Source organism: Ctenopharyngodon idella, chromosome 11, assembly GCF_019924925.1.
Source record: "Ctenopharyngodon idella isolate HZGC_01 chromosome 11, HZGC01, whole genome shotgun sequence".
NCBI lineage: Eukaryota > Metazoa > Chordata > Actinopteri > Cypriniformes > Xenocyprididae > Ctenopharyngodon > Ctenopharyngodon idella.
Window position 1 is genome coordinate 1,799,032 of NC_067230.1, and position 15,162 is coordinate 1,814,193.

General features: G+C 38.5%; 1 long non-coding RNA gene across 2 annotated transcripts in view; it reads right to left on the reverse strand.

Moving 5' to 3' along the window:
- LOC127522729 (uncharacterized) overlaps positions 1 to 14,571 on the reverse strand; it is a 31,856-nt gene extending 17,285 nt beyond the window's left edge. For both annotated transcript variants that reach the window (XR_007932663.1, XR_007932662.1), the window contains exon 1: positions 14,557 to 14,571. This is a non-coding gene — a long non-coding RNA (uncharacterized LOC127522729). The remainder of the gene's footprint in view (positions 1 to 14,556) is intronic.
- Between the last annotated feature and the right edge of the window lie 591 nt (positions 14,572 to 15,162).

Here is a 15,162-nt window from a genome sequence, read left to right on the forward strand (position 1 = left end):
GTTATTGCTCTCACTCTCTCATATTGGTCACTGGAAGTTCAACATGGCACCTCAAGGCAAAGAACTTTCTGAGGATCTTAAAAAAAGAATTGTTGCTCTACATAAAGATGGCATAGGCTATAAGAAGATTGCCAAGACCCTGAAACTGAGCTGCAGCACGGTGGCCTAGACCATATAGCGGTTTAACAGGACAGGTTCCACTCAGAACAGGCCTCGCCATGGTCGACCAAAGAAGCTGAGTGCACATGCTCAGCGTCATATCCAGAGGATTTGTGTTTGGGAAATAGACGTATGAGTGCTGCCAGCATTGCTGCAGAGGTTGAAGGGGTGGGGGGTCAGCCTGTCAGTGCTCAGACCATACGCCGCACACTGCATCAAATTGGTCTGCATGACTGTCGTCCCAGAAGGAAGCTTCTTCTAAAGAGGAAAGCCCCGCAAGAAAGCCCACAAACAGTTTGCTGAAGACAAGCAGACTAAGGACATGGATTACTGGAACCATGTCCTGTGGTCTGATGAGACCAAGATAAACTTATTTGGTTCAGATGGTGTCAAGCATGTGGCGGCAACCAGGTGAGGAGTACAAAGACAAGTGTGTCTTGCCTACAGTCAAGCATGGTGGTGGGAGTGTCATGGTCTGGGGCTGCATGAGTGCTGCCGGCACTGGGGAGCTACAGTTCATTAGGGAACCATGAATGCCAACATGTACTGTGACATACTGAAGCAGAGCATGATCCCCTCCCTTCAGAGACTGGGCCACAGGGCAGTATCCCAACATGATAACGACCCCACACACACACCCAAGATGACCACTGCCTTGCTAAAGAATGTCTCCAGACCTAAACCCCATTGAGCATCTGTGGGTCATCCTCAAATGGAAGGTGGAGGAGCGCAAGGTCTCTAACATCCACCAGCTCCGTGATGTCATCACGGAGGAGTGGAAGAGGACTCCAGTGGCAACCTGTGAAGCTCTGGTGAACTCCATGCCCAAGAGGGTTAAGGCAGTGCTGGAAAATAATGTCGCCACACAAAATATTGACACTTTGGGCCCAATTTGGACATTTTCACTTAGGGGTGTACTCACTTTTGTGGCCAGCGGTTTTGACATTATTTGCTGTATGTGGAGTTATTTTGAGGGGACAGCAAATTTACACTGTTATACAAGCTGTACACTCACTACTTTACATTGTAGCAGTGTCATTTCTTCAGTGTTGTCACATGAAAAGATATAAGAAAATATTTACAAAAATGTGAAGGGTGTACTCACTTCTGTGAGATACTATATATATTACAGCATATAAACACATGTGTGTTGTTGTTGTTTTAGTATTAGAAGTTACTATGTTGTCTTTTGTCTAGTAGGAGTGCCACTCCCCCAGATTAACCAGCTGTTTTGATGATGCACTAATTGCTATAGCCTCATCGGCACGACAGCCAATGACACAGATCCTCAACAAATCTGTCTCCATACCAGCGTGATGAACCCGATCTTCAACCAGATGGAACCGGATTAAATATGGATCCAGTCCCAATCTCACGTCTGACCTGTAATGCTGCCTAAGTCATAATAGAAAAAAGCGCTAAAGAAAAAAAGGTGACTTGAAGAAAAAAAAAAAAAACCCTAACAAAGATCTCATTGATTTGGCCATTTAAATATCTGCAAATGCACCACATTGCATATTTTTGCTAAGTTTGGTCCTTTATATAATTTTTTCCTCTCCTTGAGTTTAATGTATTAAATATGATACAGAAAAACACATATGGATTTTTTTTAGGTTTTGTCTAAAGGTTCAATAAACTGTTCCATTTCAAAAAGTTTCATATGTCAGACTTTACATGGTATTGAATGTTGGCAGTCTCTTAACACCAAACAGGCTTTCCACATTACTCTTGTTCTTTGTTTGCCCTGAAAATTTGCTTGTGTATATTGACAATGTCAAGATCTACCCTATGCAGTAAACCCAGCCAGCAATAATAAAGCACTCTGACAAGCATTTTGCACCAGTGCTCTGACTCACTCACTAACCTAATGAATTTGAACTCCAGAAGAGCTCTAGATTCCATTTGTGACTATTCTGGGCAAAAAATATCAGGTTCAGATTCCAGATAGAGAAACCAAGAGTGAGTTTTATGTACACACATTCTTATTTAATGTTCTGTTAATGATTATTAACTACACAACTGAGAATATGAAAAATATAACAAGTGCTTCATTCACAGTAAGACAGAGAAGGCAGAATTCATAAATATTTAAGTGAACTGCAATAAAGCTAAAGTAAGCCAGATCTAAAATGTTGTGAATGATCCAGGTTTAATTACATTTGATCTAAACGACGACTGATGATGGTTGATATGTTGACGGCAACAAGGTTGTGCTTGTTTACAGTTGAGAGAGACGCGCACCTTTGTCTGTGTGTGTGTGTGTGTGTGTGTGTGTGTGTGTGTGTGTGTGTGTGTGTGTGATTAAGGTAAACCCTACGTTAAATTTTTGGTCCCCATGAGGAAAACAGCTTATAAATCACACTAAATGATGTTTTTTGAAAATGTAAAAATGCAGAAAGTTTTCTGTGATGGGTAGGTTTAGGGTTAGGGGATATAACATGCAGTTTGTACAGTATAAAAATCATTTTGTCTCTGGTATGTCCCCATAAAACATGGAAAGCCAACAAACATGGACAGACTCTTGTAGAAATCCAAACAAACACAAAATATAATAAGAAAATCACATTGTACAATTTAAGATAATCATTGTCAGTTTCAGGGTGTCCAGAGGTACGGTTATCAGTTTCATTCAAGAATTTTCATTTTGGTGCATCACAGGACAACTGAAGTCAGGTATCCATAATGATAAATTATTTCATAATTACAAAATATTGTGCTGCTTTGTTTAAGGTGAAATTTAACTTGACAGAAAGGAAACTCACATTCGTTGCAGAATTCTGTTAAACCACAGGTCAGTTAAAATGATGTTTTATTAACAAAGTTCGGGAGGAGCAGGTTCAGATAATTAACCTAATTAGCACAAGTGGAAAGCATTCAGCTAATCAATTCAACCAACAACAAGAGGTATATATACTGCAGAACAGGGCGGTTTCTTCATTAGGGCAATAGGGTGACGCACCACCAAATGAGAAAGGGACGGATTTTTTTCAACCACAGTGTTACGCTAGCTGTCACTGCTAGGCTGTTTTGTTCTGCCTCTGGATATAGGCTATAGTCTAATCAGCGTCAATCACGTTCTGTAGAGCACCGCCTCTTTTTGGGCGATTTCACTCTGGCCGAGATTTTCCCCGAGTGCTCCCATAGACTTCCATTCAAAAAACTTTTTTTTTGAACTGCAGGCACTGCAATGCATTCTCTATGGGTTCCGGGAGGACTGGCACTAACATGCTTTCGTCATCATACGTAACCTTAACTTGTGCAGCGATTGGTGGAAATGTCTCTATTTTTAAATCCCTAAGCTAAAGTGACATCCAATAATTTCCTTAGTGCATAACTTACATTTCACAGACATTTTCTCCATCTGTAAATGTTAGAAAGTTGAGAAAATATTTCCATTTTGCTGTCCAGGAGACAGGAGTGGAAACACAAACTTCCGTGAACGAGCGCCGCTGTGCGCTCCAAACAGACGGAGCGCAAGAATTCTGACTAAAATATACATTTAGCTAAAATATTTGTTGTTGATTATTTGTTTTTGTTTGCGAACATAAATGTGCCATATGTAGAATTTCGAACTTACACCTAAGTGTATTTTTATGATAGCAGTAACTGTAAAGTGATTATTGTAGGGTAATCATAATAGACTAAAAATTAGTCTGTGCTTTTTTTATTTTTATTTTTAGTTTAGTGAATGTAACTTCTGCTTTAAAAAGCATTATTTTGTTTTTAGATTGTAGTGTCACAATGTTAGAATGTAGGCCTCATGTAATTTGACCCCTTTTTTTGCGCATAATATAACATAGACTACATGGTTACATTCATGTTTGTTTTCATAGCCTTCAATACAAACATTGTTTGTAGAAAAATATTACAAACAATGCCCTATGGCATGCTTTAAATACTGAATTTTCCATGTTTTAGATAAGCAGTAGTGATACATTACATCACATTATTTAACAATTAACCCATTCTGCATCTCTAATTCTTTTTTTTTTTTTCTTTTTTTTTTCTTTGTGCCACTGCTGCAGACTTACCTTTGTTCGTTGACAGTTTATCAGCATCCCTCCACCACCCCACCTCCTCACTTATATTTCTATCTATTATTACCACATCGGGGGGAGTACTCTGGGTTTGGGCCAAAATTCCGAGCTCGGAGCCCTCCCCCCGGACAGCACACCAAATACGCATAACTTTATTTAATTATATGGATATGTGAACTAGTGAAACAGTGTCGACGTGGAAACTGTTTGATCTGATATCTGTGGTTTAACATAGAATTCTGTGATGAATGCTTCTCACAAGATTTCACAGCGATGTTAATTCTGCGGTGAATTCAAGAGCTTTCTTCCCAGCGCTGTGCAGTCTGGAAACCATGAGAGACATTGTGCCACTAACACTAACAGAAATAACTTGTGGCAGAAATGGTCAAATTTTTTTGAGAGATTTTAAGTACCCCCACCCAACGCGAAACGTCAGCAAAACAGTCTCAACCGTTTGTGTTCTATTTGTGCTGGTTTGTGCCGTAAAAATTTTTGTTTGTGCTGCTTTGATTTTTTAGATACTAAAAGAATATTTATAGGTCATTCTGAGGTCACCACCCACCCCACCCCACCCCACCCCAAACAGTCACAATCATTTGTGCTGGTTTGTGCCGGTAAAAGTTTCGTTTGTGCTGCTTCCGATTTTAAAATATTAAACTTTGAATTATAGGTGATGACGTCACTCAGCCCCCCACATGCTCCAAATTCACCCCAGATAGTCTTGTTTGTTTGTGCTTTGTTTGTGCTGGTTTGTACCGGTAAAAGTTTCATTTGTGCTGCTTTAGTTTTTAAAATATCAAAAGAACATTTTTTAGGTCATTCTGAGGTCACTCAGCCCCCAACATGCTCCAAATAGTCTTGTTTGTTTGTGCTTTGTTTGTGCCGGTAAAATTTTGGTTTGTGCTGCTTCGGTTTTTAAAATATTAGACATTGAATTATAAGCAATGATGTCACCAGCCCCCTACATGCTCCCATTTGACTCCAAATAGGCTCAGTCATTTGTGCTTCGTTTGTGCTGGTTTGTGTCGGTGAAATTTTCTTTGTGCTGCTTCACTCCGCTCATGTATGCTCACTCAATGTCCTTGTCATGCTATCAGCTGTCCGGATCTGCAGCACCTTCATCCTTAGCCTATAATCTTGCTGCTTGTCTTTTCAAATATGATTATCTATCTGTCTTAGTTCATGCTGTTAGCGCTGCTCCACCTTTATAGTTTTCACAGCTTACTTATTAGAAAATTATTTGAAGAATCAGAAATTATATAATCTATTTTAAGTCTTCAAGTAAAAGGTTAAAGAAATGTTTACTCTTAGCCTACTAACTTTACACTTGTGTATATAAAATATTTAGCCAAAAACAAATAAGATTGATTAAATAAAAAACATCCAACTCTTTTCTCTCATAATATGTAAAACCAAGAATAACAGTTTCATGTTTAAAAGAAATATGGAATCATCACAGAAAATACTCCCAGTACACAAATCAACGTTGTTGAAAGGTTTATATAATATTGTATGTTTCCTGAATGATAATTGATCATGATCACATAATTAATTGATGATAATTCTTTATTTGTTTTTTTCGTTTTTGTTTGTAAAGAAATAATGAAATAACTATATTGTATGTTTTATTGGGGTCCGTGTACCTGGTAGGCTAATTTGATTTTCTACTTAAAGGGTTAATTCACACAAAAATGAAAATAATGTCATTTATTACTCACCCTAATGTCGTTCTACACCCATAAGACCTTCATTCATCTTCGGAACACAAATTAAGATATTTTCGATGAAATCCGATGGCTCAGTGAGGCCTCTATTGTCAGCAATGTCACCAAACCTCTCAAGATCCAGAAAGGTAGTCAAAACATATTTAAAACAGTTCATGTGAGTACAGTGGTTCTACCTTAATATAATAAAGTGACAAGAATACTTTTTGTGCACCAAAAAAACAAAATAACTTTTCAACAATATCTAGTGATGGGCAATTTTAAAACACTGCTTAGAATCTTTTGTTTCAAATTAGTGGTTCAGAGCGCCAAAGTCACATGATTTCAGCAGTTTGGCAGTTTGACACGCGATCCGAACCACTGATTCGAAACAAAAGCAGTATTTTGAAATCAGCTATCACTAGATATTGTTGAAAAGTCATTATTTTGTTTTTTTTTTTGGCGCACAAAAAGTATTCTCGTCACACCAAGATGTTAGCAGCAGATCCTTTAAGTCCTGTAAGTTGTGAGGTGGAGCCTCCATGGATCAGACTTCTTTGTTCAGCACATCCCACAGATGCTCGATTGGATTGAGATCTAGGGAATTTGGAGGCCAAGTCAACACCTCAAACTTGTTGTGCTCCTCAAACCATTCCTGAACCATTTTTGCTTTGTGGCAGGGAGCATTATCCTGCTAAAAGAGGTCACAGAAACCAGGGAATACCATTTCCATGAAAGAGTGTACATGGTCTGCAACAATGCTTAAGTAGGTGGTACATGTCAAAGTAACATCCACATGGATGGCAGGACCCAAGGTTTCCAAGCAGAACATTGCCCAAAGCACCACACTGCCTCCACTGGCTTGCCTTCTTCCCATAGTGCATTCATGGTGCCATGTGTTCCCCAGGTAAACAATGCACACACGCACCCGGCCATCCACATGATGTAAAAGAAAACGTGATTCATCAGACCAGGCCACCTTCTTCCATTGCTCCATGGTCCAGTTCTGATGCTCACGTGCCCACTGTTGGTGCTTTCGGAGGTGGACAGGGGTCAGCATGGGCACCCAGACTGGTCTGCGGCTATGCAGCTCCATATGCAACAAACTGCGATGCATTGTGTATTCTGACACCTTTCTAGCAGAACCATCATTAACTTCTTGAGCAATTTGAGCTACAGTAGCTTGTCTGTTGCATCGGACCACACGGGCCAGCCTTCGCTCCCTTAGTGCATCATTGTGCCTTGGCCGCCCATGACCCTGTCGCCGGTTCACCACTGTTCCTTCCTTGGACCACTTTTGATAGATACTGACCACTGCAGACAGGGAACACCTCACAAGAGCTGCAGTTTTGGAGATGCTCTGACCCTGTCGTCAATTTGTCCCTTGTCAAACTCGCTGAAATCCTTACACTTGCCCATTTTTCCTGCTTCTAACACATCAACTTTGAGGACAAAATGTTCACCTGCTGCCTAATATATCCCAGCCACTAACAGGTGTCGTGATGAAGAGATTATCAGTGCAAAGTTGAAATATTTGTAAAATATTATCACCAATAGTGGGCATTGTCCCAGGGTGATGTTTAACACAATTAATTCTGTTGTGAACCCACATACCTGTCCTCTGACTGATGCCTCAGTCTCCACTTGTGAGAATTTTCTTCACTTTTTTATTAATAAAGTGGAGTCTGTCAGACAACTCACGACTAAGAGCTCTGGAACTGATTTAGCTGTCGCTGCAGCACATTCTGTGGTGTTTCAACAGTTTGAACCGGTCTCACTATCATTCCTTAATGACGTAGTGCAACAAATGAAAATTACAAATTGCCCCTTGGACCTTGTTCCAACCAAATTGCTAAAAGAGGTTTTTACCACTGTAGGGCCTTTTCTGTTGCTTTTCATTAATATATGTCTTAGCTCAGGATCTGTCCCTGCTGCTTTCAAACATGCTGTGGTTAAGCCTCTTCTTAAAAAAAACAAATCTGGATCCCTCAGTCTTGTCTAATTTCAGACCAGTTTCCCACCTGCCCTTTCTTTTAAAAATATTAGAAAAAGTCATTTTTATACAATTACATTCTTTTTTATAAAATAACTCTATTTTTGAGAAATTCCAGTCTGGACTCAGATCGCAACATAGCACTGAATCTGCACTGTTAAAGGTGCACAACAATATTGCTCGGTTTGTTGATGCCAAGAGCCCTGTTATTCTAGTGCTACTTGTTCTTTGATACAGTGGACCATGAAGTCCTTCTGTCTCACCTTAATTACTTTGTTGGCATTCAGGGTACCACAATTCTGTGGTTCTCGTCATATTTGACCAATAGAACCTTTTCTGTAGTGATTGGGGACTCGTCCTCCTCCACCACTTCTCTCTCTTGCGGGGTGCCACAAGGCTCTGTTCTCGGGCCTGTTTTATTTTCAATTTACATGCTGCCTCTTGGGTCCATCATAGCCAGGCATAATATAGCTTTTCACTGCTATGCGGATGATTTGCAAATTTATTTGCCTATGAGTCCAAAAAATGCTGACGCTGTTGGGTCTCTAATTGATTGCATTTATGACATTAAACTATGGTTAGAGCAAAATTTCCTTCATTTAAATGAAGAAAAGACTGAATATATTTTATTTGGAGAGTCTGTAACTTCTGACTTTGATGTGCTGACTTCAAAGCTTAGACCAACTATCAGAAATCTCAGTGTGACTTTTGATAGTAGCCTGAAATTTGATAAACAAATTGACAGCGTGGTTAAAGCTAGTTTTTTTAAGCTACGTCTTTTGGCCAAGGTCAAATCATTTTTGAATCGCTCTGACCTTGAGAAAGCTATTCGTGCTTTTATCAGTTCAAGATTAGATTATTGTAATCTGCTTTATGCTGGTGTCTCACAGTCGTCCCTCAGGCGCCCTCAGCGGGTGCAGAATGCTGCAGCCCGTCTTTTAACCAACACATGCAAACGTGAGCACATAACCCCAATTCTTTATTCGCTCAACTGGCTTCCAGTTTCTTTTAGAGTTGATTTTAAGATTTTATTGTTTGTTTTTAAAGAAGTCCCAAGGTCACGGTACAAACACTGGGGTGACCGGGCTTTTTCTGTAGCTGGGTCTAGACTCTAGAATAAGCTTCCCGCTGATATGCGCACCATTACTAACCTGGGCCTTTTTAAAGCTAAGCTTAAAACTTATTTATTTAGACTGGCTTTTAATATATAGCAATTGTTGTGACATTTTTGTGTATTTTATGTATTTTTTTGTTGTTGCCTTTTAATTTTTGTTTTTATTGTTTTGTTTTTATTGGAAAGCACTTTGGTTCACCTTGAGTGTTGTAATAGGCTGTATAAATAAATGTTGATTTTTGATTATTCACTTCACCTGACAGTGGTCATAATGTTATGCCTGACGGGTATATATATAAAGAATGACCTATAAATATTTTTTAATATATAAAAAAAACCAAAGCAGCACAAGAAAATTTTTACAGCACAAACGGAGCACAAACGATTGAGACTATTTTGCCGACGTTTTGCATTGGGTGTGGGGCCAACTTCACGCAGGTTTTTTACCTGCGTCACACAACTTTTCCCAGCACTTTTCACAGCTTTTTCCCTGCACTGCTGTCCGTAACTTGGTTAAAAATGATCCAAAATCAATTTTTGAGCAAGTAGCCTACATAACCAGCCAGTGTTCAAAGCTATCTCCTTACCTTAGCCCAATTCACAACAGTAAGCTTGTAATAATGTTTTACTATAAAGCTTGTAATAATGTTTTATTATTTTATTATCACACTGGTGGGTTTCCGCGGGAAATTCGAGCATGCAGTCGTTCGTCTTTGCGTCATTACATCACGTCTGTAAACAGAAAGAAGGAGTCCCAGCTAGTAGGCTATATGAGAGGATGCTACTGGTAGCGGATCATTTATAGCCTTTTCTCACAGCAGCTGAAATAATTAAACTTATCATTTTGATGGTGGATTGTAATCCAGAAATGTCCAAATGACAATTGTCAGTGACAACTGGAGATTCACCCGTAGTCAAAAGCAAAAGACTGCAGAGTGGTTACAGAAATCTATTTATGCTTTTTCTCAGTTGGTCAGAACAAAAGTGGCAGAATTGTTACATACTCCTTCAGATGACATTTTCCAGTGATAATTCTTATTTTGGTCATACTTCAGACATAGAATCTGTGATTCTGAAGTACAGTATCCACACAGGTGTGGTGACTGACAGCAAACATTAGATTCATCCACGCTGAGGAGTCGTGCCAATCCACAACCCACGTAAAAATGATAATTCCACAAATAACTGCAATTCCAGGTTTCAAACAGAGATGGCGACAAAGAGGCAAAACTTACAGACTGCAGCTTTAAATATTGCCCAATTTGAATGTTATTTTTAATGTGATGTTCAAAACATTACTTGTTCATCCTTCATAGTTTGTCCCCATTTGTAAAACTAAAAGTTTCACGATGAGGGAAAGCAAATACTTATTTAGAAATAAAAAATACAATAAATTACCACTGTAGTAGATGCTGCAGAGGAGCACATATTGGCTTATTAGCCATTTCCACACCCTAGTATATAGTTTTAATATTTATTAAATATAGTAATAAAATAAAAGTTAATATTATCTGCATCTCAACTCAAGCTCAGTGCTTTTCTGTCAGCCCTCACAGCGCTGCCAAATCAGGGGCTGGTGCTACCTTAGAACTTAATGGCACCGGTGCTACTGCCCTGCAATGGTTCTCAAGGTCAGAAAAGTAATAACAATGTTAAAAGAATGTTGTCTATTGTATATTTTCACTGCAAAACAACAAGAAATGCTGTAAATATTGCCGCAAATTTTTAGAAAAGCCGCCACAAATTCAGTCCTTTTAGGCCGCAAAAATCAGAAAAACGTCCCACGAAACCCTGGAAGGACTGATAGACATTCAAAAGCAACTGTTGAAATCACAAGTGTTTAGTTGTACAAACCCGATTCCAAAAAAGTTGGGACACTGTACAAATTGTGAATAAAAAAGGAATGCAACAATTGACAAATCTCATAAACTTATACTTTATTCACAATAGAATATAGATAACAGATCAAATGTTGAAAGTGAGACATTTTGAAATGTCATGCCAAATATTGGCTCATTTTGGATTTCATGAGAGCTACACATTCCAAAAAAGTTAGGACAGGTAGCAATAAGAGGCCGGAAAAGTTAAATGTACATATAAGGAACAGCTGGAAGACCAATTTGCAACTTATTAGGTCAATTGGCAACATGATTTGGCATAAAAAGAGCCTCTCAGAGTGGCAGTGTCTCTCAGAAGTCAAGATGGGCAGAGGATCACCAATTCCCCCAATGCTGTGGCGAAAAATAGTGGAGCAATATCAGAAAGGAGTTTCTCAGAGAAAAATTGCAAAGAGTTTGAAGTTATCATCATCTACAGTGCATAATATCATCCAGAGATTCAGAGAATCTGGAACAATCTCTGTGCGTAAGGGTCAAGGCCGGAAAACCATACTGGATGCCCGTGATCTTTGGGCCCTTAGACGGCAGTGCATCACATACAGGAATACTACTGTAATGGAAATCACAACATGGGCTCAGGAATACTTCCAGAAAACATTGTCGGTGAACACAATCCACCGTGCCATTCGCCGTTGCCGGCTAAAACTCTATAGGTCAAAAAAGAAGCCATATCTAAACATGATCCAGAAGCGCAGGTGTTTTCTCTGGGCCAAGGCTCATTTAAAATGGACTGTGGCAAAGTGGAAAACTGTTCTGTGGTCAGACAAATCAAAATTTTAAGTTCTTTTTGGAAAACTGGGACGCCATGTCATCTGAACTAAAGAGGACAAGGACAACCCAAGTTGTTATCAGCGCTCAGTTCAGAAGCCTGCATCTCTGATGGTATGGGGTTGCATGAGTGCGTGTGGCATGGGCAGCTTACACATCTGGAAAGGCACCATCAATGCTGAAAGGTATATCCAAGTTCTAGAACAACATATGCTCCCATCCAGACGTCGTCTCTTTCAGGGAAGACCTTGCATTTTCCAACATGACAATGCCAGACCACATATTGCATCAATTACAACATCATGGCTGTGTAGAAGAAGGATCCGGGTACTGAAATGGCCAGACTGCAGTCCAGATCTTTCACCCATAGAAAACATTTGGCGCATCATAAAGAGGAAGATGCGACAAAGAAGACCTAAGACAGTTGAGTAACTAGAAGCCTGTATTAGACAAGAATGGGACAACATTCCTATTCCTAAACTTGAGCAACTTGTCTCCTCAGTCCCCAGACGTTTGCAGACTGTTATAAAAAGAAGAGGGGATGCCACACAGTGGTAAACATGGCCTTGTCCCAACTTTTTTGAGATGTGTTGATGCCATGAAATTTAAAATCAACTTATTTTTCCCTTAAAATGATACATTTTCTCAGTTTAAACATTTGATATGTCATCTATGTTGTATTCTGAATAAAATATTGAAATTTGAAATTTCCACATCATTGCATTCCTTTTTTATTCACAATTTGTACAGTGTCCCAACTTTTTTGGAATCGGGTTTGTATTATAAAAACCATGACAATATTCTTTTTTACATTTATGTTATTAAATATTGTTTATTTTATACAAAAATATAGTTGATTGGATGCACAGCCTTAAAAGTCTAAAATTAAAAGATACAGTACTGCATAAGAAGTGTTTATCATCACTTTTAATAAGTTAATAAGCCTAGTTATTTCCCCTTCAAACTATGCATGATTGTATTGCCTTATTTTAAATTACATGTACTGTATAATTTTGGGGTCATGACCCCCAGTTGAGAACCACTGCACTGGATAAAGGTTTGTGGCTCTGTTATAAGTTTAATATGTACAGAGAGATTCACACATCTAACGCAAATAAAGCATAGGCAGATATTGACGTGCGCTGAAACCTCCCTTCAGCGGTTTCGTTTCTCCTGAGAGACTCTTGTGACTTTAAGGACTGAACTCAACATCCTACAGGAAGTGGCATCATAGTCATATAGACAGCCAAATTTCAACAGCACTCAGCTAAGTTCTCTTATATAGATAATAAAACAATGGATCTTCAAACAAGCTGCAACATAAAGCTGTTTTCACTTCTGTGTCTTGCACTGCACTGTAAGTGTTTCAAAATCATATCTTCTCCTCATATATATATATATATATATATATATATATATATACTTAGTTTGTTATTTGAAGTTTAGATAAACTTAAACATATTGCTTATTTATTTTTATGTGTTTTTTTTGTTTTTTTTCCATTATAATGTTAATGAGTATATTTGGAAAAAAACTATTAAAACACTAACAATATTGAAAACATTCATGATAATTTCATTTACACTTTGACTAAATATTTCACTGTGCATGTAATTTCAGGCTTTTTCTGGAAGACTTCATTAAACGTCTCTGTGCTGCAGGGTCAAAATGTCACACTGAGCTGCCCACTGATGCCCAACAGCAGCGAGGGGGTTTTGAGCTGGTACAAACAGACTCCCGGGCAGGGGCCACAGTTGATCCTCTCCTACAATGTGACCGACACTTCAGAGGTGCGCTATGGCACAGGACTGGAACAGAGCAGATATGCCATCTTAACCAGGGAAGGGTTAAAGCTCCGTCACCTCTTACAAATCTTCAGAACCTTGCAAAATGACACTGGCACTTATTATTGCGGGTTTTCAGAAAAAAACCTGACGCAATTGAATGCAAATGCTTGAATGCTGTATTCTCCCTGTTTCACAGAAAAGGCTTGAAACTAAAATGTAAGTTTGAGCTGTTTTAACTAAAAGCAACTTGCACTGGCATATCTTAAAATATGTCTGTGCCATTGTTTTGTCTCAAGATGCAGACAAATAATGTTTTTTAAGACATGTTTATAAAAGCTACTTAAATACCCTAATTGATCTAAGGCCTTTTCCTGGTTTCATCTAAGCCCTGTCCTTAAAACCGGGCCATTATGTTTTAGATATTTTACATATCTTAAATGCATATCTGTGCAAATGAACTATACAGTGTTTATGGGAAAAATAAACATGCATTTTTTTTTTTTTTTTTTTTTACACTATATCAGGCGTTCTATTTTCCATCATGAAAGCTGTCTTTTTAATGTTCAAATATTTCTGTCTTGCATTGCAAAACTTGCAAACTTTGTTCTAATTGGATTAGTTGGTTCCCAGGAGATGTGTGCAGAAGTGCTGCTGTGTTGTGATAGAATGTGCATCTGTCTCTGCCAGTAAACGGCTCTTTCCTGTTTTTGTGTCCCTCTTAACCGAATAACAGTCAAATATGTTTTTAACACACAGCTACTCTATGCTGTATATCATAAGAAAAACAATATTCATGTATCAGGTTTATCATGCAAAAATGTTAATAAAACACAATAGCAAGTGTGTACTATATCTTTTTGCACTTCAAAAAAGAAAAGGCCCACTGATCCTCACACATGTGGCATGATCGATGAAATATAAATGATTCAATGTGATTTTCAAAAGTGTAAAATATTGCATAAAATAAACAGCATAAAATAACATACAACCTGCCCGTAATGGCTATTATTGTTAACTAAAATAAATTTATAATATTCCAGCGTGTTGTTAAAGGATTAGATCACTTCTGAATGAAAATTTCCTGATAATTTACTCACCACCATTTCTTCCAAGATGTTCATGTCTTTCTTTCTTTAGTCAAAAAGAAATTAAGGCTTTTGAGGAAAACATTCCAGGATTTTTCTCCATATAAGTTAGTGGACTTCAGTGCGCTTCACAGGGTGGAAGGTCCAAACTGCAGTTTCGGTGCAGCTTCAAAGGTCTCTACCCACGTAGAAGGTGACATTCTTGTGACCTTGCGCAACGTTGTCTAAAAGTTCTCTAAAGGTGACAAAATTAAGGAACCTTTACAGAACATTAGGGACATTCCTAAAACGTCTTCTTTTGGTAATGAAAGTGCTGCAGTTCAAGGTTCCTTATATGACTTTAGGGGGACATTCCAATTTGGTTAATTTTATGGTCACATAAGAACGTTACAACGAGGATATTTGGGACATTAATAGAACATTCCCACACGGTCCTCTGTTGGTCATTTAATAACGTTCCCGATATGAGTTTAGGGGGACGTTCTATTTTGGTTATTTTATGGTTGCGCGAGAACGTTACAAAGAGGACATTTGGGAAGTTAACAGAACGTCCAATAGTAATAGTCCCCTAAACATTCCCAGAACGTCCTGAATGTTCCCTGAAGGGTAGGCACGTGA